Source organism: Macrobrachium rosenbergii, chromosome 48 (genome assembly GCF_040412425.1).
Source record: "Macrobrachium rosenbergii isolate ZJJX-2024 chromosome 48, ASM4041242v1, whole genome shotgun sequence".
Taxonomy (NCBI): Eukaryota; Metazoa; Arthropoda; class Malacostraca; order Decapoda; family Palaemonidae; genus Macrobrachium; species Macrobrachium rosenbergii.
Window position 1 is genome coordinate 28,644,253 of NC_089788.1, and position 25,000 is coordinate 28,669,252.

The window sequence follows — 25,000 nt, forward strand, 5'->3', positions numbered from 1 at the left end:
TCTCGAGGCAGAGAGGGAGGTACAGAGGGAGAGAGAAGAAATGTGTAAGGTGGGACCACATGTCTTGGCATCTTACGCGCACCGGCTGCTATTGTTAAAATTATATTTGATGCTATTCGAGTATGTATATCGTTCCCCCTTATTGATTCCTTGCTTATTCCTGTTTGCTCGTTGTCGACATGCAGTGTTATATATTCTGTAACTGCAAAATCGCTAAATATAGGAATTTAAGAACCGAAATGATGGGTAGTTGTCGTACACCAGGCAGGGAAGCCACCTGCCACTAAGCTCTGTGAGTGGTCAGGGGCTGACCTTGACTCGGTTTACCGCACTCCATTCAAATTCAAAACAAGCGCTTATCCTGCCTCTCGTAGCACTAGGTTTATTTGACTTTATATTTTCATCTTGCTTATATTGACGGAAAATGCTTTAACCGAGCGCCAGAGCTTGCGTTTTATTGACCCTACGCCGATAAAATAAGACATAGAGGCATATCTGCTTTCTTTAAGACGTAGATCTAAATCCGTGAAGATTAGTCAGGGGCGTTTGAATATCATCCCTCTGCGTAGGTCCAAGTCTGTGAGGGTTAGTACTTTTTTTTTATACGTACATTTGAAACATAAAAAGGAATTAAAATGTGAAATACGACTAATCGGAAATTGCTACAGCAAACCAAGTAAACTGCCGGAAAAATTGCAGCGCGGTACACATGCCACATATTTATGTGCAGTGTTTGAAATACGGCTAGTGATTGGATCTGCATTTCTGATTATTTTACCGACAGGATGTCTGTAAGTTTGTTTATGGATACTTACATTATATATATATATATATATATATATATATATATATATATATATATATATATATATATATATATATATATATATATATATATATATATGTGTGTGTGTGTGTGTATATTTATTGTGAGTGTGTATGTGTTTGCACGGTTGCCCAGGTACACGTAGCATCCTCCAGCGGGTTGGCTTACCTGCATTGTGTAATATTTCTTAAGAATCCCTCTCCCCCCTCTCTGTGGGAGCTGGTATGTGCAACGCAAGATCTCTTTGTACAGCGTGATTTCATGGGTCCTTGGGATGACAACCCACTTTCCCCCTGGGAGGGTAGTTGTCCATGGGGGGCTTGAATGAGGGTTTCAACCCCCTGTTCCATCCTTCCTGACCCCAGCATACCCCACGCCCACGTGCGTGGTCTTCGAGCTGGACCGCGTGGGTGTGTTGCGATATTCCAGCGCTGTAGGGTTTAGGCAGTACGCATTTGTCTTTGTTTGGAGATATTATGAGCATTGCCTTAAATGTCTCAGTCACTGTTTATAAATATCATTACACTCTTATTTAAAAAAAAAAAAAAAAAAAAAAAGTCGGTCACATAAGAAAGGGTGGAGATAGCAAATCCGGGCCTAAAGGACGTTTCTCATCACTGAAGCTCAGACCGAGACCGAGATAGCGTCTCTGCACAGTGCATATTGTAGGGGCCAGAGGTGAGAAAGGATAACGCTAGGCAGGACGTCGACATTTCTAAGCAGGGTTGTTACCTACAGACTGCTGCTGCAAAGTGGAAAGTCTAAGTAGGAGAGTAGTGCCGTCAGTGCGCCTCACATGGTGCGCTGTAGGCATTGTGCATCTTACATGGTCCATTGTAGGCATTGCTTAATGGTTTTTGCAGCGTCCCTTCGGCCCCAAGCTCCATCATCTTTCTTTCCTTTTGCTGTGCCTCCGTTCATATTCTCTTTCTTCCATCTGACTTTCCACCCGCTCCTAACAATTGATTCATTGTGCAGCTGCGAGGTTTTCCTCCTGTTACACCTTTCAGACCTTCTCACTATTAATTTCCCTTTCAGCGCTGAATGACCTTATAGGTCACAGTGCTTGGCCTTAGGCCTAAATTATATATTCTACTCCGTTCCAAAACGAAAAGTAGATGGTTATACGAGTATATTGCATTGAGGTCCAAGTTCAATCCCTTCATGTTATGGGCGCGATGCTTGACAATTCAGTATGCCTGTGGACTTAAATAGTAAATTATGTACTTGGGTGTTAGTTGACAGCGCTTTGCAGCTGGGGTGGAAGGGGGCGATTAGAAAGGTGCTGACTGACGTGAATATTACTTAGAAAAATCGGGAGCGCCTCGACGACGTAAGCTTCTTTCAGCGTTGTGAAACCATTCGCGCGATATTCAAAATGTTTCTCCTTGTCTGGTATATAGATCACACTTTCTGATAGTTCTCTCTCTCTCTCTCTCTCTCTCTCTCTCTCTCTCTCTCTCTCTCTCTGATCTTGTTGCATGTAATACAGCTTGAGAATGTTTCCAATCTATGTTTTTATTGTGTGTAACACCGTGTATATTTGTGATTTTTATTTGCAGAGTACACAGTGTATGTTGTAAATAAAAATTATTATTATTATTCTCTCTCATAGAGCGGGATGCTCCCATGTTTGCCCATACCATCGGCCTTTGCATTTAGAGATAAAAACGAGGCGTCTTCCTGTAAAAAAATCTGGCTTGATTGGCGGAAATAACAGGTCAGGACCCTCGGGGCATTTTTCGCAATGGCTTCTCTTTGTAAGGGTCTTCCTTTTGACGCCGATGAGACCGTTTCTCTCTCTCTCTCTCTCCTAACCTATATAACATGGCGTTGTCCTTCTATAGTTTGTCTATTCTCTCTCTCTCTCTCTCTCTCTCTCTCTCTCTCTCTCTCTCTCTCTCTCTCTCTCTTCAAACCTATATAACCTCTCTCTCTCTCTCTCTCTCTCTCTCTCTCTCTCTCTCTCTCTTCAAACCTATATAACATCTCTCTCTCTCTCTCTCTCTCTCTCTCTCTCTCTCTCTCTCTCTCTCTCTCTCGGATCCATATATTTAAGATCGCTTTTTATTACCCTGCACTTTAGACTCTCTTGATGGGAGGCTTCAAGGGTTACCAACCTTTCTCGTAGTCTTTTTTTTTTGCATTATGAGAAATACCACTTTTGTCTCCTGACATCTTAGGTATTTTATACCTGCTAGAATAGTTCTCGATTTTCTTTAGTTTCTCGTGTGTGTGTCTTGCGATGTTACGCATCAATTTTTCCCGTTTCTGGTATTTGCTATGGAAGATTTAATGTTTGTTTGTTATATGAAACCAATGCTCTTGTGTGGATGATTAAAGATTCATTTATTGTTGTTTTTGTTTGTTTTACATATTTGTGTGTATGTGTCTGCGTATTTGTTTGTTGTTTTATGTCTTTATTGATTTGTATTTGTTAGTTTCTTTATCTTTTTTCATGTGTGGGGTCCTTTTTATGGAAGCCTGCTTTACCGGTGAAAAGTATAATCACATTCCACGTGAAATTCTCACGTTTTGTGTACTAATAATAATGCTAGGATTTGATGGAAAATCACCAAGCAGTTTGGTATTTGTTCGTTGTTGTGTGTTCCAGCAAAGCAATTAGAAATATCTGGCACCGAATCTGTACCCGCCGATAGCTCTGACCTCCTGGTGACGGTATAAACAGCAGTTACAGTTTACTGTAAAGACAATTACGTAAAAGTTCAGCGGCGAGGGTGCGAAATACACATTGTAGAAATATATTAGAAAGCTAGACCGCCGGTTTTTGAAGTATTTCGTTATTCAAAAGTATCTTCGACTGAATGAGCAAGAGAAAATGGGCAGTGTGTAAATGAGTGTATAAAAATAAAGTGCTTAAAAGCTCAGTAGAATATATAGTTACATTCTTGTGATGCGCTCTGTCTCTTTTATCCATACTGTAATCACGAAATGAAATAAAGACGAGAGGTGATTCTATTTCACAGTAGGAGATGGATATCAGACCTGACGTTTATTAACCTGCGAGGAGATCTGGCAAGAGTGCAGAGATTGTCTTGAGTGCTTAGAGAAAAGCAACTCCGCCCTCTCGCTATTTGACACAATTTTGAGGTTGAAGGATTGTGTGTGCCTCTGACGCGGGCGACTCGCTTGGTAAATCAAAATTTAGGATGCATCCGTGTTACAGTGTATGTGACATGGAACCCCGTGGGTAACGGTTCTGGAGGGGTGGTTTGTGACGTTGGTCTTATGTTATTTGACGTTACCGTTCACCAACACTCAGTTTTTTCACTTTCGATGTTTCTCCACACGTGAACGTGTGCGGCGTCTCTTATATTTCATTGTCAAAAGGTCTTCTCGTAGTTAGGCAGCTAATCCATCGGTGCATTACACTTTATGTATGTGTAGTCACGTGGCTTGTGTTATTATTCTTTATATGTTTATACATATATATACATATACATATATATATATATATATATATATATATATATATATATATATATATATATATATATATATATATATATATATATATATGTATGTATATACATATATATATGTATATATACACATATTTTTTTTTATTTATTTATATTTATACAGATACTCGTTCATATATATGTATATATATGTATATATACATAAAATATATATATGTACATATATGTATAAATGTATATTATATACGCAAATACAGTGTGTGTCACTTATCCACGCGTGACTTTTATATAATTACACAGATAAAGCCACAAATATCACGTACTGTGTTGTATACATGCGCTCACGCGCGCTTACTGGAAAAAAATACCCCAATTTTGCCACAGATAATGTGGGTGCAGTAAGACGAGTAACTAATGCATCTCATTTCACCAAGGAAGGAAAAAAAAGCAACGTTTTCATTGCAGTACGTTTTATTGGAGCTTTGCCTGGTAAGAGAGAGACCGAGAATGATGCGGGAGTGGTTCGCTTTGGTTGAGAACGTTCTTACTGAAAGAGAGAGAGCAGGAAATATTTTGATTTTAATCATGTTTTATTAAGGTTTCTTGCCGCCATAAGAAGAGACAGGGAGAGAGGAAAGTAGTGAAACAGCAGTATTAGAGAGAGAGAGAGAGAGAGAGAGAGAGAGAGAGAGAGAGAGAGAGAGAGAGAGAGAGCAATAACAGCCATTTCAACCAAGCGGAAGCAAGTGGGCCTCTCCATGGGCCTCGGCTGCGTTCAGGAAATACCACTGAAATGGTATGGAACGTGGGTGGTTGTGGATGACGACTGTTTAAATGGATGGATGAAAGGAAGATTGGATGGGGGCAGTCGATTTGATACCGAGAGGAAACGAGAGATGTAACTCATTTTATTCGTTTTTTTTTAGTTTTCTGTTAAAGAAAACTATTGACATGGCTATTTGTCTGTCCGTCCGCACTTTTTCTGTCCGCCCTCAAATCTTAATAACTACTGAGGCCAGAGGGCTACAAATTCATGTGTTGATCATCCACCCTCCAACCATTAAAACTTACCAAATTGTAGCCCTCTAGCCTCAGTAGTTTTATTTTTATTTAAAGTTTAAGTTAGCCATGATCGTGCGTCTGGCGCCTCTATAGGTGCCAACAACACAGGCCACCACGGGGCTGTGGCTGAAAGTTTCCTGGTCTGCGACTTAGAGTTTCATGGGCCGTGGCTGAGAGTTTCACGCAGCATTATATGCTGCACAGAAAACTCGATTGCGTCGAAGAAACTTTGGCCAATTTGTTGCTGTTTCTTTTACATTGGAAGTGCAAAGTTACAGGCTGACAGATAGGTAAGTGAATGTCATTTGACTGACTGTCAGGTTATAACATCGTAACCTCTTCGTTTGCTAGTTAGGTGTAGGTAATTTTACCGAGAAAAAGATAGAGATTGGTGGTTTTCAGGCGTATTTTTAATGTTTTGAAGTTTGTGTATGAAATTTCACGACGAATAAAGGAGAGAGAGAGAGAGAGAGAGAGAGAGAGAGAGAGAGAGAGAGAGAGAGAGAGAGCCCACACACCCATCTCTCCATAATCTTGCATTTCTTTCTTCGAATATGACATTTTATCCTGGTGATTACAGTTTCAGCGGAGGGGGAAGAAACGTTCTATTATTTTTTATTATTTTTTTAAAGAATACACGACCCTTCTAATGGCAGCCATTTTTGTCGACATATTTAATAGGTTTTTAATACGCGGGGATTTTGTGGTCTCCATGGCGAGTGTGCCTCAGTTCTTATTTTCTTCTGGGGACTTAATTTCTCTCTCTCTCTCTCTCTCTCTCTCTCTCTCTCTCTCTCTCTCTCTCTCTCTCTCTCTCTTCTCTCTGTTATTAGTATTAATTTATTAGGACAAAAGAGGACTTTTATCAAAACTCCGCTTTTGGTTTCAAGATATTTTGTTAACGCTCAAATCGTCTTTGTGCCTTGCTTCGAGGGTCGACCTGTAGTGACGTACTTAATCACAAAGACGGCTCTCGAATTCTCAGACACACTGGGACCAGGATTGAGGAACGAGTAACAAAGCGACACTTACGTCACTGCAACGTCCACTGCAAAAAGAAAAAAAAATGTCGATTAGTTCAAGTAAAGTAAGTATAGCTAAAATTAATGGATCTAGGTATATCCTGTTGTAAAAAAAATTTGATTGTGATGGATACTTTAAACTACGTAAAAAAAAAAAGATTATGCCGAAACGTGCCATGGTTTTTCGTCATATTAGATTTTCGTGAATAGGTGAGTGTGGAGTTACCAGAATTACTTCGACAGCTCTAAAATATTCTCATATTATTATGAATCTTATACGACGATCAATACTTATGGTCACTAATTATTACTGACACAATCAACTTCTGTCCCATTCAGACGAAAAAAAGACCTAAGTCTGAGAAAAATAATTCTAAATTCTAAAACTTCAAACCGGCTCCCATTTATTTTTATTTCTGAACATCAACCCCGCCCCCCGCTCTTCCTTTCACACCCCCATCCCGTAACCCCTTCCCTCACTTCTCCCCCTTTTTAGTTAGATGGATCATTAAATTTTCTAACCCTTCCCTCCACCCCTTCCCTGAAATGACCCATAGGAAAGGCAGGCAGCTCGGAATCGCTTTTGGCTTTGGAAAGTCTCTCTCTCTCTCTCTCTCTCTCTCTCTCTCTCTCTCTCTCTCTCTCTCTCTATATATATATATATATATATATATATATATATATATATATATATATATATATATATATATATATATATATATATATATATATTGATTTGGCATTACAAAGGATGAATGAGTTAAGGACTAACTATGTGACTCTATCTATGTATCTTTCCATATAAAATTGAGGGTGCATTATTTATATACATTGTTAACGTTGCGGACCGTATCTCTCTCTCTCTCTCTCTCTCTCTCTCTCTCTCTCTCTCTCTCTCTGGGATCAATACCGCCCACTTTTCCTAAAAAAGGAAATTGATCGCTAATGTAGTTTGGCTTTCATTAAGAAAATGGAACAAAAGCGAATGTTAATTACATAGATCGATAGAGAGATGGACTCGGATTGGTGGCTAGAAAGATAGTTGGAATAATGCACAGGTAGAGCTAGATGTTTAGGTAGGTTGGAAGATTGGAGAGAGAGAGAGAGAGAGAGAGAGAGAGAGAGAGAGAGAGAGAGAGAGAGAGAGATTTGCCAATGATTTTCCTGTAAACACATACACACGAGAAGTGAGAATTGATAGGTGGGTAGACGAACTGTTTTGTGGTATTTTGATAGAAAAAGGCCCATGTTAATAAGATTGCTATCAACCTCTACATGGAACATCTACCATCGAAGGGTCAGAATGCTCTCTCTCTCTCTCTCTCTCTCTCTCTCTCTCTCTCTCTCTCTCTCTCTCTCTCTCTCATCTTCTAACGTTCCATCCACATTCCATTTTTAGGAATGACTTTTTAGCAGTGATGATAATAGTAAAAGTAATAAACCTCTAAACCTTTGGCTCCCCTATAACTATTTTTGTATCAATACAGTAATCACTTACCCAGGAAGTGTCGGTGTAAGCACCACATTGAAAAGTGTCACCACAAGCACCTAACCCCAAAAGAACGATCCTGCAAGCACTTGACCCAAAAGGTGTCACCACAAGCATGACACTAAACAAAAACAGTCGCATAGGCTAATCATGATTGTTGTTTGTTAGTCTATGACTGTGAACGTGGGAGCGACAGACTATCGATTGTTGTTGTGGTCCAGAGAGAGAGAGAGTGGCAGGGGGAGAGAGTGATGGGGGAGGGGGTAGAGTTCATAGGAGTGTTTGTAACCCTGGGGCACCCTGTTAATCGACATGAAATTGCTTTGGAGCAGGAGGATGAGGAGGATGAGGGGTGAGAGAGAGAGAGAGAGAGAGAGAGAGAGAGAGAGAGAGAGAGGAGAGGGTAGGGGGGGAGAGGGAGAGATACTGGAGTCTCTCACTTTTTAGAGAACGCAGTTCTCTTTATGATGGATCAGACCTGGAAGTCGTTTATGATTTTACCAACGCTGCACTTTTATTTTTCTTTGTGTTTTCCCTTTTCGCTGTTTATTCTTTTCCTCTCGGTTTCTTTTTTTGCACTGGGCTGCTTTCCTTATATGGACTAGTAGCATTCTTGTTTTCCAACTAAGGTTAATAATAATAATAATAATAATAATAATAATAATAATTTGCATTTTTGGGATGGGAAAATTGTTTTGTATCAGGCTTACACTATATACAGTCTTTATTTTTTTTAGTTTCAATTCCCCTTCTCTCTTTCTGTGAGCACCTCTCTCACACATTCCCGCGTCCTTGCTCCCATCTTGCTGTCCAACCTCTCCAACTCCCTCTTTTCACTGTCGTAAGCATAGAATGTTTGATTTTGGCCCAGTGGTAAGATTTACAGCCGAAATTTCGGGATTCATTCTTACATACTGAGTCTGCGATACCCTACTCTCTCTCTCTCTCTCTCTCTCTCTCTCTCTCTCTCTCTCTCTCTCTCTCTCTCTCTCTCCCTGGTCGTACGCTCTGGCCTGCTTACACACACACACACACACCGAGCTCGCCACATCAGAAAACCAATCTTATAACGATTCCTCGCGGTGTCCAGGCTAGAGAACAACCTTTGTTAATTACTTTATGATTGCTTAGCGCCAGTTCCTAATACACACTCTCTCTCTCTCTCTCTCTCTCTCTCTCTCTCTCTCTCTCTCTCTCTCTCTCTCTCTCTCTCTCTCTCCATTCTTTATTCTCCTTGCCAAATTGTATAATAACCAGTTTTCCTGTAGAATGTAGATCCAAGTCAGTTTACAGCACCGTCCTTTCTTATGTCTGTAAAGTACGCAAGTCGTCTCCTCCTCTCTCTCGCCTAGACCGACATTCGTTTTTCGCTGTCTGTCCATCTCTCCCAGCACAGACCTTATTCGTAACTTGTACCTCCTCTCTCTGGGCGTCCCCCAGCCGCCCAGTGAGGGGGCGCGTTGTGATTTGGCGGTATTTTTTTTTTTTTTTTTTTTTTTTTTTTGTCTTATCGCTGGTAGGTCGCTGGGGTAGCTTCAGTAAATCTTCCTTGGGTGTGTTTTTTTCTCTCTCTTTTTTTCTCGCTGTTTTACTTTTAACGGTCGTCACGGAAGATCATTAGTATTGGATATTTGTTATAATTTAGGTTATTGCTGAATGTTCCAACATTGCATGGAATGTTTAAATTTTACACACATATATATAGTATAATATATATATATATATATATATATATATATATATATATATATATATATATATATATATATATATATATATATATATATATATATATATATATATATATATTTAAAAGAAATCTAGTTTTGTAATATAACATTCGTTAAGCTAAAAGTAAAAAAATAAAGACTAGAAAGCGACTTTAAGCTAAAAGTAAATTAAGACTACACGTAATTTTTATTTTTATCTCTTATTTCACTGAATTATGTGTAGACTTGGTTTACTTTTAGCTTAAAGTCGCGTTGTAGTCTTTTTTTTTTACTCTTAGTTTAAGGAATGTTATATTACAAAATTAGATTTCTTATATATTATATACGTATATATGTATAAGTATATATATTTGTATATTTGATTCCGCCTAAAACTACCAAATATAGAATATAGGAAGGGAAGTATGTGCCATACTTGCCTTCCTATATTCTTTCTTTATAACCAAACCATCTCAAAACACTGACCCAACATTTCACCTGTAATTACATGTTATTAAGTATCTCCCAACTTTCCTTCCTTTGTATTCTTATATTACTTATACTATGCATAGCGTTCGTTCATCTCAACACCTCCAGCCTCTTTCTTCCGTTCGCATTCCACGTCCTCTATTCCCTTCCACTCGCATGTGGCATGGTCACCTCTTCAAATAGTTCCTCGTTGGACGAGTCGGTAGAGTTCTCGGCTAGCACTCTGCTAGACCCGAGTTCGAGTCTCCGGCCGGCCAATGAAGAATTAGAGGAATTTATTTCTGGTGATAGAAATTCATTTCTCATAATAATGTGGTTCTGATTCCACAGTAAGCTGTAGGTCCCGTTGCTAGGTAGCCAATTGGTTCTTAGCCACGTAAAATAAGTCTAATCCTTCGAGCCAGCCCTCTCTAGGAGAGCTGTTAATCAGCTCAGTGGTCTGGTTAAACTATAGTATACTTAACTTCTTCAAATCTGAGTCCTTTTTTCTGTGTAGGTGTCATCTTTATTATTATTATTAATATGAATGATTTCTGTGCAGATAAAATCTTTGTTACTCCTGTGAAATAAATTCTCGAAGAACTTTTTGAGTAACATCCACAAATTCCTACATTAATTGCACTATACCGGTCGACAGCGTCTTCTCCCTCCCCGTGCCCCCTCCCCCATTTCTTCACTTTACCCCTTCCTCATCTCCGTACTCTCCTTTGCCTCATTTAATCTCTCTCTCTCTCTCTCTCTCTCTCTCTCTCTCTCTCTCTCTCTCTCAATCAGTAATATGTTGATATTCGCTGAACCAGTTAATTGGGATGTTTGTCTTAGCGATCCAGTTTACCTCCTAGTACAAGGAGGTTTCAGAGACTCTCTCTCTCTCTCTCTCTCTCTCTCTCTCTCTCTCTCTCTCTCTCTCTCTCTCTCTCTCTCTCCTGTAATCCAACTTGATTGCGTTATAATTGATCATCATTCTCTCTCTCTCTCTCTCTCTCTCTCTCTCTCTCTCTCTCTCTCTCTCTCTCTCTCTCATAATTATGCTGTACCTCATCCAGTCTTATAATTCATCATCAGCATTAATTCTTGTAGCTAATTATGTTTTGCTTAGTCCATCGTGTCATTCATCAGTTCTCGTTCTTTTGTTTTTCTTCCCTTGTGTTTTTCCTCATTTGCTAATTTATTGCATCTTCTTGAGATGCAATTATGTTTGAAGTCGATTTGTTACTCAAGGCCTTCAGAGGACTGAGGTGTATGTATTTATTAGACAGTTTTTTTTTTATGAAGATTGATAGTCCCCTTCTGCAAAGTAGGAGAGGGACTAATTGTCCTTCCGTCTGTTCTGGTGTGTGTCACGCTTACCTTCTCATTGCGGCCCTTCCTATACGATGGAGAGGATTCCGGTCAAACCTGGTTAAAGCTAAACCGTCAAGCGCTGATGTGCATGAAGGGAGAGAGCCCCTCTGTCGGTCCGTCAGCATGCACTTAGCTTGTAATCATTTGGAGAATGTCAAAGGTTAAACGAGGCGTTCAAAACCGTAGATTGTGTCAAGCCCTTCTAATTTGGACAACTTAACGAAGTACTGTGTAAGGCTACTTAGGATCTTTCCTGGAGAGTGAACCCCAACAAAGTTCGGGCGTCGTTATCTAGGACTAATATTTCTTGGGTGTTATTATCTTTATGATATTTACAGTCTTTTGTTTATGCTTTTACGGTCATCCCCAACGGGCTTGTACTAAACACGCCGCAAAGGTGGATGCATACCGGGTTGGGGGGTCACTATCTAGGCAAGGATCCGGCTACACATTTGGCAAGGATACTGATGAGGGTCTTTCAAGTGAGTACATAGGTTATTGATCTTGTGACCTTGCCCATGACCTCGAGCCTGAGAGATATCTGCATTTAGAAGAACCAAAATGTGTCGTCTTCAGTAGTTCATCAGTCGCGCCCCTTTGGTACAGATGTTGGTCGGGGGTCTGTAGCGAACACGCGTTCCTTTAGTAGCATTGTTAATTCAGTAACTTTTGGTTGGTGTTGGTTGTTATTATTTCTCTAGACTTTGTTACATTATTCTTTTATTTTGTTTGTAGCAGTGTTTGTAGTGATGGTGGGAAGTCAGAACGGATTCATATCGTCATTATTTACGCCTGTTTCTAGTCGTTTCTTCTTTAGAGAGAAGGTGGTTGTTATTCTCCAGAGGGGAAGTCCCTCATTGGAGGGATGGTGTTGTTTTCCCACTTCGAGGAATGTGGCTGTTCTCTCTGTAAGGAAATTTTGTTGTTTCGATTCTATAGGGATTGCTTTGTTTTTCCATGTCGTTGTTTCTCTTGAGGGGTTGTTGATTTTCCTTCAGAAAAGTAGTCGATGTTCCTTCTTGAGAGGGCTTTTGTTTTTCTCCGTTAGCGTTGTTTTTCCAACTGAAGATGGTTGGGTGTTTCCCTTTTTGGGTGATTTTCGCTGTTTGGCCGTCCTAGGGCGGCCGGCTAGAGAAAGCGAAACACTGGAATCATGTTTATAATTTTTACTGTACGCCTGCGCTTCATGCGTACCGCGTCATGTCGTCGCGTTGCATGTCCTTCAGATTTATGACAATATCAGCAGTTGTTTCTAACTCCAATATAGCTAGAGGAAAGTGATCGTGCCGTTGGGATGGTTACAGTGGGCACGGAGTTGCGCAGCGGACCTCGAAAAGCGCCTCACCCGCCCCCCTTCTTGGGGAAGCAAATGCACTTGTTTACGATAACCCGTTTATTAATTTTGCTTATGTGGCGGTTATTTGTCTTTCATACTTTATTCTTATGTTTTTCAAGTAATCGTGGTTAACGATGATGTCTGTCTGCTAGCGTGACAAGGGGGTAAAAAAAATGCATCGAAAATATTTGTTTGTGCCTCTCTGGCTTCAGGAATCGATGCCTGTCACGAAGCCATTCCCCACATTTCAATTCATTCCACCGATATGTTGCATTCTGTGTGGCAGAAGGAACGAGTTCTAGATATTATTATTATTATTATTATTATTATTATTATTATTATTATTATTATTATTATTATTATTATATTGACAAAAATACGCAATCAGGCAAACAAACTGAGGACTATGTACATACGCGAACAGAAGTAAAAGTAGAGAAATGAAGGCAGTATCCCAAGAGAGAAAAATTGGCTTCCATGATATCGCCATGGAGACCGTTCCACAGTCTTGCAGTGTGGGGGATGAGGCTTCTTGGTACTGGACAGCACAGCAGCGTGGCACTATCACAAAATGTGGCTGCCGTTGTTCTTCAAAGCGAGTAGCACGCACAGGTTCTTGCTGAGCTGGCAGCAGAGGCGCTAATGGAAGTTTGCTGTTGAATGCTGTGACAAATAGAGCGTTCAATTTATGTGAATTCATCCCAGTTTCGAAATTAATTGCAGGTAAGGATTGGAGGCTTGTGGCTTCTTAAGTGACGAATTCCAGAATTCTCCAGTGACGTCCGAGGTCAGAAACTGGATGTGTAAGTTCATCGATGACCTCTTATGTCTACTACTAATGGTAGAATTCATCAGTGACCTGCAGTGATGTAAAAAATAGGAAGCATATAAGCGAATGATACTAAAATTCGACAGACTTTGATGTCAACTATAGTTTGACATTACGAACCATTGGAAGTCACCATCTTGGAGTCATCAGTTGACAGCGACTAGTGACTCAGTCATCATTGATAACAAGAACTGGTTAAGGAAACCTAGGCTGAAACCTTCAATGACTTTTACTCCAAATGCCACGTCGACAGATAATCTATGACTTTCCAAGCAGTCTTCAGTGACATTGATAGACCAATGAATCACTAATTCATCAATGACTTGGTCTTTCAACTGCCTGTGAACGAAGGAAACCAAAAGCCCAGCAAGTAAATTGTTCAGTGACGGCCATAAAGGATTGAATTACAAATTCATCAATGACATTGTCCCTCAGAGACTTAGGGTCCATAAATAATGTGAATGACTCGTTATACGACAAAATCCTACTACAAAATCTTACTACAAAACTCTCCTCCACCTTTTGAAACCGCCCTTCCAGTGCACTGAAATACATAAAAGCAGTGAAACTCAGAAAACTCCATACATTGCAAATACTCCCGACGGACGCATCAAAAATAGATGCGACATTCAAAATGCCCGTGACCCTTTGACCCCATGGACGTATGACCTTATGCTTGGCAACAGCAAGCCTTCCTCTGCCTCGGGGAGGAGGAGGGGAAGGGGAGTGGGGAGAGAAAGGCGCTGGTAAAAACATATGGATAGAAATAAATGATGGACGGAAAATGATACACAGAAAATGCTTCATTTCTATGTAATTCAAGAGAGCGCAGTTCCCGTCGAATGGCTTTTTAACTCGGGGTCACCCCCGAGTTACCTCATAGAGGGCCTCTGTGTGGCCTCTGCCGTAAGAAAATTAATAGACAAAAAAATAAAAAAAAAGTTTCCTCGTTACTTATTTAAAATATAATGCATAAGAAAATAAGAAAAAACTTTTCCTGGGTAACCCATGAGACAAGACACCCAGATGCCCTTATCCTAGCCCGGGCCCGAAGCGAACGAGAAGTCTGAAAGGACGGAAAAAAATGGGAGTCAGTGGAATAGAAATTAGAAGAGAAATGCGACTGCTTGGAATAGTTTTTAGGTGCGAGAGTGAGTAGTAGTCTAACGTTGCATAAATTTGCATATTTTTCTTTTCTGTTGTCATAAATGTGAGAATTTTTAAATTAAAGCTTTTCGTATTATATTATTCTTGTAAGAATTATATTATTATTATTATTATTATTATTATTATTATTATTATTATTATTATTATTATTATTATTATTATTCAGAGAGAGAGGATATTGAAACCTCCTGCTCTGATCCGTTCATACGATAATTTTAGTTTTAGTTTTCTGTAAAAAAAAAAACTATTGTGATGGCTTTGTCTGTCCGTCCTCAGATCTGAAAAACTACTGCGGCTAGAGGGCTGCAAATTGGTATGTTGATCATCCACCCTCTAATCATCGAACATACCAAATTGCAGCCCTCTAGCCTCGGTAGTTTTTATTTTAAAGTTAGCCATAATCATGCTTCTGACAACGATATAGGATAAGCCACCAACGGGCCGTGGTTAAAAATAAATGGGCCACGGCTCATCCAGCATTATACCAAGACCACCGAAAGATAGATCTGTTTTCGATGGCCTTGATTATACGCAGTACAGAAAACTCGATTGCGCTGCAGAAACTTTGGCGCAATTTTTACTTGTTTTTTAATTGTCCCACTGCGATTACTTGTGAGGCACCGATGTAATCTCCGGCGATTATCAGAGTTACTTCAGCCATGAGTGGCTAGTAATCTCCGCGTAATCTCTTAATCAGCCGAATTCTTCTTCGGTTCTGCAAATTGCCTCTCGAGTGTTCCCCTATGAAATGTATTTTCTTCTTGATTCGCAGCTCTGTTCCGTTATGAGAGAGAGAGAGAGAGAGAGAGAGAGAGAGAGAGGTGGGGGGGTTAATACATCAAAGCATTTTTGAGAGTATAACAAAGATTAAAATCCTGCATATTTCTGAATGAAAGAGAAATTCAAAATGTCACAATATTTTTTATGTGAATGGCGTTCGATCGCCAAAATAATTTGTTAAAGTAAAAACAACAGGACGTTTAGAAGAAAGAGAAACAGAGCTGTTAAAGTCGATAGACACATTGAGCATTTGTCGTAGAAGTAAGGACTAAAAATATATATATATGCTTATTTACCAGATGTTATCCTCGGTGTGCTTAGAATAATAAACACAGGGAAATAATTGCAGATTTAATGTGACTGATCTTGTTATGCTTCTTCGGTTCGAGTTATGAATAGCAGTAATAATCTATAAAATGACTTGAGAATTTCCTGTTTACCTACAAATAATTGTATCGCCAACTGTTTTTATGCTAGCAGCCAGTCATCACCCAGTTAAACACAACACACTCTAGCTTACTACGAACAGTCACTGTCACTCTTTTTACTATATTCATCGCAGTGGTTGTCGACTGGTACCAGGGTTTAATCGGCCTTCAGGTAAGCTTTTTTCCCCGTAGGCGGGTAGGGTTAGTGCCGACAGTGCACCTCACGTGGTGCACTGTAAACATTACTTAACAGTCTTTGCAGCGTCTCTTCGGCCCCTAGCTGCAGCCTCTTTCATTCCTTTCACAGTACCTCCGTTCATATTTACTTTAAGATTTCCTTACAGGTAGGCAGCAGCGAGTTGCTGTGGACGGGATCTTAGTGAACCAAGACCTATTGTGTCTGGAGTCCCACAGGGCAGTGTTCTTGGTCCACTGTTATTTTTAGTGTATACATGTGATATGGTTGTTGGCCTGGAAAACAAAATTGTTCAGTATGCTGATGATGTATTACTTGTGGGTGTAGTAAAATCTCCACTTCTGAGAAATGAAGCTGCCCTCAGCCTCAATCGGGACATGGACCGGATCAGGGAATGGTGTAGTCGGTGGGGTATGAGGCTGAACTCAAGTAAAACGAAAACAATATTGATTAGCATATCTCGTACAGATTTCCCATATCTCGTACAGATTTCCCACCCCATCCTCCCCTTCAGGTGGATGGAACTTTGCTGAATGAGTCTGAAACTTTAACTATTCTAGGTGTAACTTTTGACTCACAACGAACTATTCAGAAACATCTAATGAAAGTTTCAGCAAACGCCACACGTAAGTTAGGTATTGGTCGTAAGGCCTCATATATTTATAACGGTGATAAAATCAATGCAACCTGTTTTAGGTCATTTGTACTTCCTTTACTGGAATACTGTTCTCCGGTGTGGATGTCTGCTTCTGCCAGGGATTTATCTCTTTTTAGATAGAGTTGTTCGTGGTGGTAGGTTTCTGTTTCCTAATTGTAGCAGTTATGACTTGGACCATCGACGGATGGTCTCTTGTTCGTCACTTTTTCATAAGTTGTATTTCAACAGAGATCTTTCACATTCACAATTGATCCCTGATCCCCTTTATCTGCCGGGAGCAGCCAGATTCCCTGAATAGCAGCACCAATATGCAGTAAATGTGCCTCGCTGTCGAACTTCTCAGTTCCAGAGGTCCTCTATTCCTCACACCGTTGGTCTGTGGAACAGTCTCCCAGAGAATGTCGTGCAATTGGAACTTCAGAAGTTCAAGCGAAAATGCAATGCATTACTACCCTAATGCTGTTCTTCCTGCGTTTTGATACATTTTTATCCATTTATTAATTTATTAATTAATTTTCATTTAATAAGTGGTATCTCCTCTTTCTGTATTTCGCTTTACTTCTTACTTCTTCCTAATGAACACCATATTCTTTGGAGATTTGAATCTTAAGTCGGTGGTCGCTGTGGGCTTGTTCCACATGAATAGGTTTCATCTGCTGAATAATAGTAATTCTTCCATCTGACTTTCCACTCTCTCTAACAGTTGTTTCATAACTGCGAGGTTTTCCTCCTGTTACATCTTTCAAACCTTCTTGTTGTCTACTCCCTTCTCAGCGCTGAATGACCTCATAGGTCCCAGTGCCCGGCCTTTGGCCTAAATTCTATATTCTATTCTATTCTGTTCAGATACATTTTATCATTGCTTTCCCCCTATCGTTTGCAACCTCTTAAAATCCGCATTTTATCATCCAGAGCTGCTCTCAATCTAGCAATTACTGTTAACCTACAACTTCCAGCTGCTAAAAGCTTATTATTTGTGGCATCCCGGTCTTGTTACAACAACCGCTTTTTCCTGACCCACTCACGTTAGAATCGAAGACCAAATAAAGTTTCTCTCTCTCTCTCTCTCTCTCTCTCTCTCTCTCTCTCTCTCTCTATATATATATATATATATATATATATATATATACACACACCTGTTTCCGTCTCCGTCTGCATTCCATGTTGCAAATTAGCGGTCACTTAGGCTTGTTGTGTTTTAATATTTTCCGATTTTGCATCGTAAAAATAAGAAAAATGTCTGTTGGCAGACAGCAGCTCTGACGTGATTGGAAAATAAAAAGAGTAACCTCTTCATTGGTGCTGGGAAAGATGTGACCTTGTTAACTTCGGTAATGACCTCGCTTTCCAATACAGCGTCAATTGTCAACAGGAGATTGTCCGGTCAAGCCGTTTCAAAGACGGGTTAAGAAAAAATCGACTCCGTAGAGGGTTAGTGCCGTCAGTGCACCTCATGCGGTGCACTGTAGACATTACTTAAGGTTCTTTGCAGCGTGCCTCCTTCTATATTCTCTTTCTTCCATCTTACTTTCCACCCTCTCCTAAAATTGATTCATGGTGCAACTGGGAGGTTTTCCTCCTGTTACAACTTTCAAACCTTTTACTGTCAATTTCCGGTTCAGCTCACAATGACCTCGTAGGTCCCAGTGCTTGGCATTTGGCCTAAATTATATATTTAATTCAGTTCAGTTCAAGAAAAAATCGAAGAATGATTGAAAGTTGCAAGAAGCCGTAGCGGTCTTGAGCGAGCGGGAGTGAGTCTTAACGAAGCAAGAGAGCCAAGGGAGCAAAACCCAGCTCTTGACAGGGAGATGAACGTCATTGTTGCTGAACGAATGAACTGCCGTTTGAGACGAAAGAAGCATTCGCTCTCTCGCTCTTTCTCCTGAATAAAGTATTTCAAAAGTCGTGTGAAATATCACTGGGTCGGATCAGAGGTCAACCGGAAGGTGATAACTTGTAAACATTATCTTGGAACTTTTAGAGGCTATCGGCCGACGATGCACGCCAGAAAATTAAGTAAATGTATTGATGGGAAGTCCGTTGTTGTTATTATTATTATTATTATTATTATTATTATTATTATTCGACGACAGTTTGGGATATTGTTTTTTTAATCATTATTCTTCATGCTTTCCTTTCCATTTTTTATTTGTATTTAATTTACGCAAAAATTTTTTTTAGGTTACCAGTTTTTAAACATTTTCTTTTCTCTGATGAAGCTTGGCAAGACGTTACCACATCCAAATGGGTGGTGAGTATTTCTTCTAAATTTATATTGGCCTTGACCTGTTTTTCAAGGTCTTAAGTCAGTTTGAAAGGTAACATTTTATTTCTCTCTGAACTTGAGAGAACTTGGTAATCAGCTACTTTTGGTGATGGATTATTGTTTGCCTCAAATATTATTTTCCCAAGAATTTTTTTTTTAGTAGACAGATCCTTTTGAAGGCCAACTTTTAATTTTTTATGAATTTTGCAAAAATGTTCTCTACCTTGTGGGTGTTCATTCTTTTCCACAAATAAGTTTTGGTGCTACTTTGGCATGTTATCTACTTGTCACCTACTCCTAAGTGCTAGTACTAAACACCACCGTATGGTAAATATAAAGTAGATGGCCGCACGAAGATATCGTTTATTAATATAATAATTTGTCGACCACACAGTATAGAAATGGGTGTATATAATACCTTGATCCCCGAAGGGGTAGTACTAAACACGGCGTCCCATGGAGCTGCCGCCAAGTTTAGTACTAGCACCTCGGAGTAGGTGACGCGTAGATAACAAGCCACAGTGGCACCTAATTTTTATCCTGAGCCTTTTTCCAAGGTCACAGATCTTCTTCTTCTTTTAAATTCCCTGGCTGCCTTCTTTGAAGGACTTTTCATTTTTTTTTCCTCATGGTGATGAAACAACGGGAGTCATATGAGCCAGTGGTTAAGTGCTAATGCATTCTGTACAGCAATGTTGAATGGGTGCATCTGTTTGTCAGAACGGGTCAAGTTGAAAGTTTGTTAATATTCACTGCATGATTAGTATTATTGTTAGCATAGGACGATTTACCCAATCGAAACTGGGTCCTCGAAAAAAGAAAAAAAAAACGGCCATCACGCACATTCGTCCCGTAATTGCTGAATGGAGGATGAACCCCAATGCAGACAATTTCCATTATTATTATTGTAGTTGTTGTTGTAAGAGGGAACAAGAATTTAAAAAGAGAAAAAATACAAAGTGAATAAATAAATAATTTAGTAAAGACTAACTGACCAGCTGACATTGTGTGTTATCTTTTCCTCTTGGTAACAGTCTTAGTATGAAACTGTAACCAGAGAGAACTCTGTTCATTCACCGATTCTAGTTATAAATCTCTTTCTGGGTCTTCAGTTGGTGTTGTTTATCCTCTCTTGTTCAGTCTCCCCTTTCATTTGACCCTCGTTTTCTCTGCTTTGTTTTCCTCTATCAATCGTGTTATTATTTTTACCTTTATACCCTTTAACGTTCGTTGCAGTGCTTTGTTCCTTGGTTGTTTTCCGTTGTTTTGTTCTTTGTGTATTATGGAAGGATGGTTTACATTTGTGTTATATAGTTAAAGTATTTCAGATCTTCGGGATTTCTTTTCTGCTTCATTTTTGTCCTCTGAGTCTTTGTTGAGATCCTTTTTTTAATCTATTTTAACTTGTGTTATTTGGGACGTCTCTCTCTCTCTCTCTCTCTCTCTCTCTCTCTCTCTCTCTCTCTCTCTCTCTCTCTCTTTTCTGTGTACATTTTCGCCACCCCTGTATTTCATTTGTGTATTTTAAGCATTCTGCCTCCCTCCCCCACCTCTCTTCATCTCCTAATGACTCCTAATGATAAATCATGAACCTTGTGAGGGGCACCAGACATGTTCTCATTACCCCTCTTTTTCCCTTTTTCCTTACGAATTGTGTCAGTTTTCTCGTGTTTATACAGTATATATTCACAAATATTAAGCCACAAATATAACTCATTATTGAATTCTCTATACCAAGGGAATAAATTACGTTCAAGAGGATTTAGTGATAAAGGCATCTGCCCTCACCAATATTCTAGCCTGGGCCCTTAGACAGTGACAGACAGGTGACTTGCTCATTCAGATGAATATATATATATATATATATATATATATATATATATATATATATATATATATATATATATATATATATACATAAATATATATATATATATATATATATATATTTAAAAAAGTATGTTTTGATCTTTCCCCTTTTACGTATTCTTTGTCTTTAACCTTTCCCGCGCATTATCTTCCACTTCTGCTTCTTCCTCTTCGTCTGTGGCTGGCATTCTTCTTCCTTATCGCCCTTGATAAGGGGAAGGGGGAATTGAACATTTGATGTCGACCAATATAGATGGCTCTTTTTCTTCCTTCCTTCTTTTTTGTGACCTTCTCCGCCTGCCATTCGACTCTCTCTCTCTCTCTCTCTCTCTCTCTCTCTCTCTCTCTCTCTCTCTCTCACTCTCATACATAAACCTACATACATACATACATACACACATTATATTATATATATATATATATATATATATATATATATATATATATATATATATATATATATATATATATGAACTTCAGCATTTACACAACAGTTCTGTGCATTAATGCAATTAATAACAGGACCTCATTTAAACTGGAAGGTATCTAGCGGAGATTTTTATTCAGGAAAAGTTAAAGCTTTCTAGAACTAACAGTCTTCATCGGATACCAAACGATGAAGACTGTTAGCCCTAGAAAGCTTGTAACTTTGTCTGAATAAGTATCTTCACTAGATATCCTTCCAGTTTAAATATATATATATATATATATATATATATATATATATATATATATATACATATCATATTCAGTAAGCAGTTTCTGCCAAGAGGAAGCTTGATAAAAAAGAAATGGCTGTAATAGTTTATATGACCATTTAGACAAGTACATATCTGTATGCACACACGGTTAACATTCTTCACGAGCACACCCTTGCTGCTCATGTAAAAAAATACATAGACGCACAATCCGATGCTGTATATACCGAATATTTAATTTGGATGATATTTTGTTTTTCTCTCCATGCATGGAGCATGCGCGGGATTACGCTTTACCGTGCTGTGTATAACATTTAACTCGCTTTCATATCTTCCTAGCCATGTTCACTTTCCTGTAGCTTTTATCATCATCCTCCTCGAACATTGAAACGGAGAGAGAGAGAGAGAGAGAGAGAGAGAGAGAGAATGGGGGGGGGGGGTGTTGTTGGGCACGCGATATATAACTCTTGTCTTTTGTTTGATATTATTCATAACTTGTCCGGTGTCCATCTTTTTACTGCTCTCCTTAACTAATCCCTCACCCCCTTAAACGTATGAGAGACACACACACAAACAGAGAGAGAGAGAGGGAGAGAGAAAGAGAGAGAGACCTAAAGGGGGTTGGGGTTTAGAGGGATGGTCAGGGAATGGCTGGGCTATGACTCTGGGAGTTGTTAGCCCTGAACTTGACAGGCCAAAATGTAACCAACGCTCAGGGTGATTTTATTATCCGCTACATCTTATTTCACTGGATTTCATCCGCAGTTTTGTTTCTTTTTTATGGTGGTGGTGGTGGGGTTTACGTAACGCTCTTGTAACAGCTAACAGTCGTGTTATACTTGACGCGTAATTAATGTGTGATATAATGTATTGTGTTATTTTTGCCTAATATGTGGCACTGTCTGTTCTTGGTTTCCCACCCATCGGGTTATAGGTTTCTTTTATTAAGAGCCCTTGTCTTACCTTCAGCAACAGAGAAATGTAAATGATGTTAATAAAATTAATGTTTGAGGGCGCAAAGCTTTGCCATCCGAAGATGACGTAGTACTACGCTGAGAATGTGACCGATACTACAGCCCGGCGTGATGAATAGAACCATGAGAGAGAGAGAGAGAGAGAGAGAGAGAGAGAGAGAGAGAGAGAGAGAGAGAGACGCATATTATAGGGGTGGAGAGGAGAGAGCGCATACTGGGGGAGTTGGCTGCATACAAGACCGTGGAGGGAGTGAGGTTTACTTACATATGGTGTTGAACCCCGGGGTATGGGGTATAGGGAAGGTAAGCTGGTCTGAGGGGGGGAGGGGATGATTAAATGCATTTCTTGTGAAGTTTACCTTATATATTTCATTGAATGGATGCGCTCCTTCCCAGTTGTTTTGAGAGAAAGAATGAGAGATATCACAAGAGTATAATATATATACACATATATATGAAAGATATTAGGTTTGTGAGAAAGCTTTACAGCAGCGATCACCATGGTCGCTACGATGTAAGATTCCAGAAACAAATCAGTCAATAATAGTCAGAAATGCATTATGTGTGTGTGTTTGTGTGCAAGAGAGAGATTGAGAGAACACTACATTTGTGAGAAAGGTTATGAACACTTGTTTCAAATTTTACCGAATAAAAAAAAAATATTTAACGAAGATTCTACTTTTCTATTCACTAACTGGCAACGCGCGCTCGCGCATTATTTCCAGATATGTATATTTATAAATGTGTATAATTTTCTTCCTCATTACTGTAGTTATGTTATAGCTGTGTTTATCATCATACTATGCACACATGATAGCGTATGTACGTACGTACCACGTGTGTATTTAACACAACATCAGGGCACCACCGTCATCCAACCTTCCCCCTCTTGCTGATGGCTCTCAGTCGCGGTGGTGTTGTTGCTAGGGCCAGGGAGCACGCACAGCTATATTTATGCTACTTCATTGTTGCTGTTCTTTGTTTGTTGTTCGTTGTTTTCCATTTTTATCAACGCATTTCCGTGCATTTTGTAGCAGACCATTTGATTTCCATTTGGGACTGTGTCTGCATTGATTCGCCAAGAGAAAACCTGTTTGGAACGTTGTTGGAACTCCAGCTTTTTTTTTTTTTTTTTCGTGTTGTTTTTATAATGCAGCCTTTTTGGATGTTGTGCGTTGCCTAAATTCCTTTTTCGACACTCTTCCTCTCGCTCTTTTTCCTCTCTTTCGAGGTATCAATCCCCCCCTCCCCTCTTTGCCTATGCATCTCCTCATGTGTGACCCAGCCTTTTTCTCCATCCCATATTACCCCAGTCTTCTACAGACTCCTACTGCCTCCTCTCCCTTAAATCCCACCCGGTATAACCAAAGGATAGGGAGGGTGATGCGTATGTGGCGGGTAGTTAAATAACGAGAGAGAGAGAGAGAGAGAGAGAGAGAGAGAGAGAGAGAGAGATTGGGTGGGTTGGGAAAGAACGTTGAGGGGGACTAGAATATAGGAGTGAAGTGAAGGAAAGTCAAGAGGAGGACAAAGAAAGAATCGTTGGTCATGATACTTCGGAGGTTCTATTCACGCACACACACACATATACATACATACATACATACATAAACGACGAACAGCAAATCTGAACTCTGGACGTGTAACTTTTTTCAACAAAACACTAATAAAGTTAGTAGTTAATAATTTTTTTATGAAAATGGCGCAAAAACATATTGTAAGTTATAGCAAATGATTAAATGAGAGAGAGACCATTATCATTCATCTTTAACTGTAGTTGGAAGAGTGCAATAAGTTGGTAAATGACTGGGACTCTCGGGCAGTTGTTCTTCACCTCATAATAGGAATTCCTTTTGACGCAACTTTTTGACAATACAATTTCCCATTTTCCCGTGAAGAATAGATTGCACTATTTGTTTGAAGTAGTCAGGTATTACGTTTGGTATTGTTTACTCAGTTTTAACCTTATATCCCGTGTTGTCAGATTGATAGATATTAATAAGTATGACTGTCATTGACGGTACTCCATTTCCACGGACTATTTCGGTAGAGATGTAGTCAATATAATTAAAAATATACAGAAAACGATCAACAAAGAAAACGGCGTCATGCTGAATGTTAAAGTATTTGTAGGGGGAACTATAATTTGAACTCATCACGTGGGGGGGGCGGCGGGCTCACAAAATAAAATATAATGAACGTATGAAATGGTTTTTTTTTATCAGTATAAATAATTTTTAAACCACTTAACGAGAAGAGAAGAGAGGGTGAAAGATTGCGGTATTATTCAATATTTGTAATAGAATTTGAATTTCTTGTAAATGCTGTAGCAAGCCCTTTGTTGCTTGATGGTAGTCAGTTTGGCTCACAACTCTTGTTCCACTGTCGACTGGGACGAAGGGAGACTGATCT

General features: G+C 39.4%; 1 protein-coding gene across 3 annotated transcripts in view; it reads left to right on the forward strand.

The window, feature by feature from the left end:
• Positions 1 to 25,000, forward strand: part of LOC136831325 (uncharacterized) — a 471,746-nt gene that overhangs the window by 338,895 nt on the left and 107,851 nt on the right. The gene's annotated exons all lie outside the window — the stretch shown is intronic.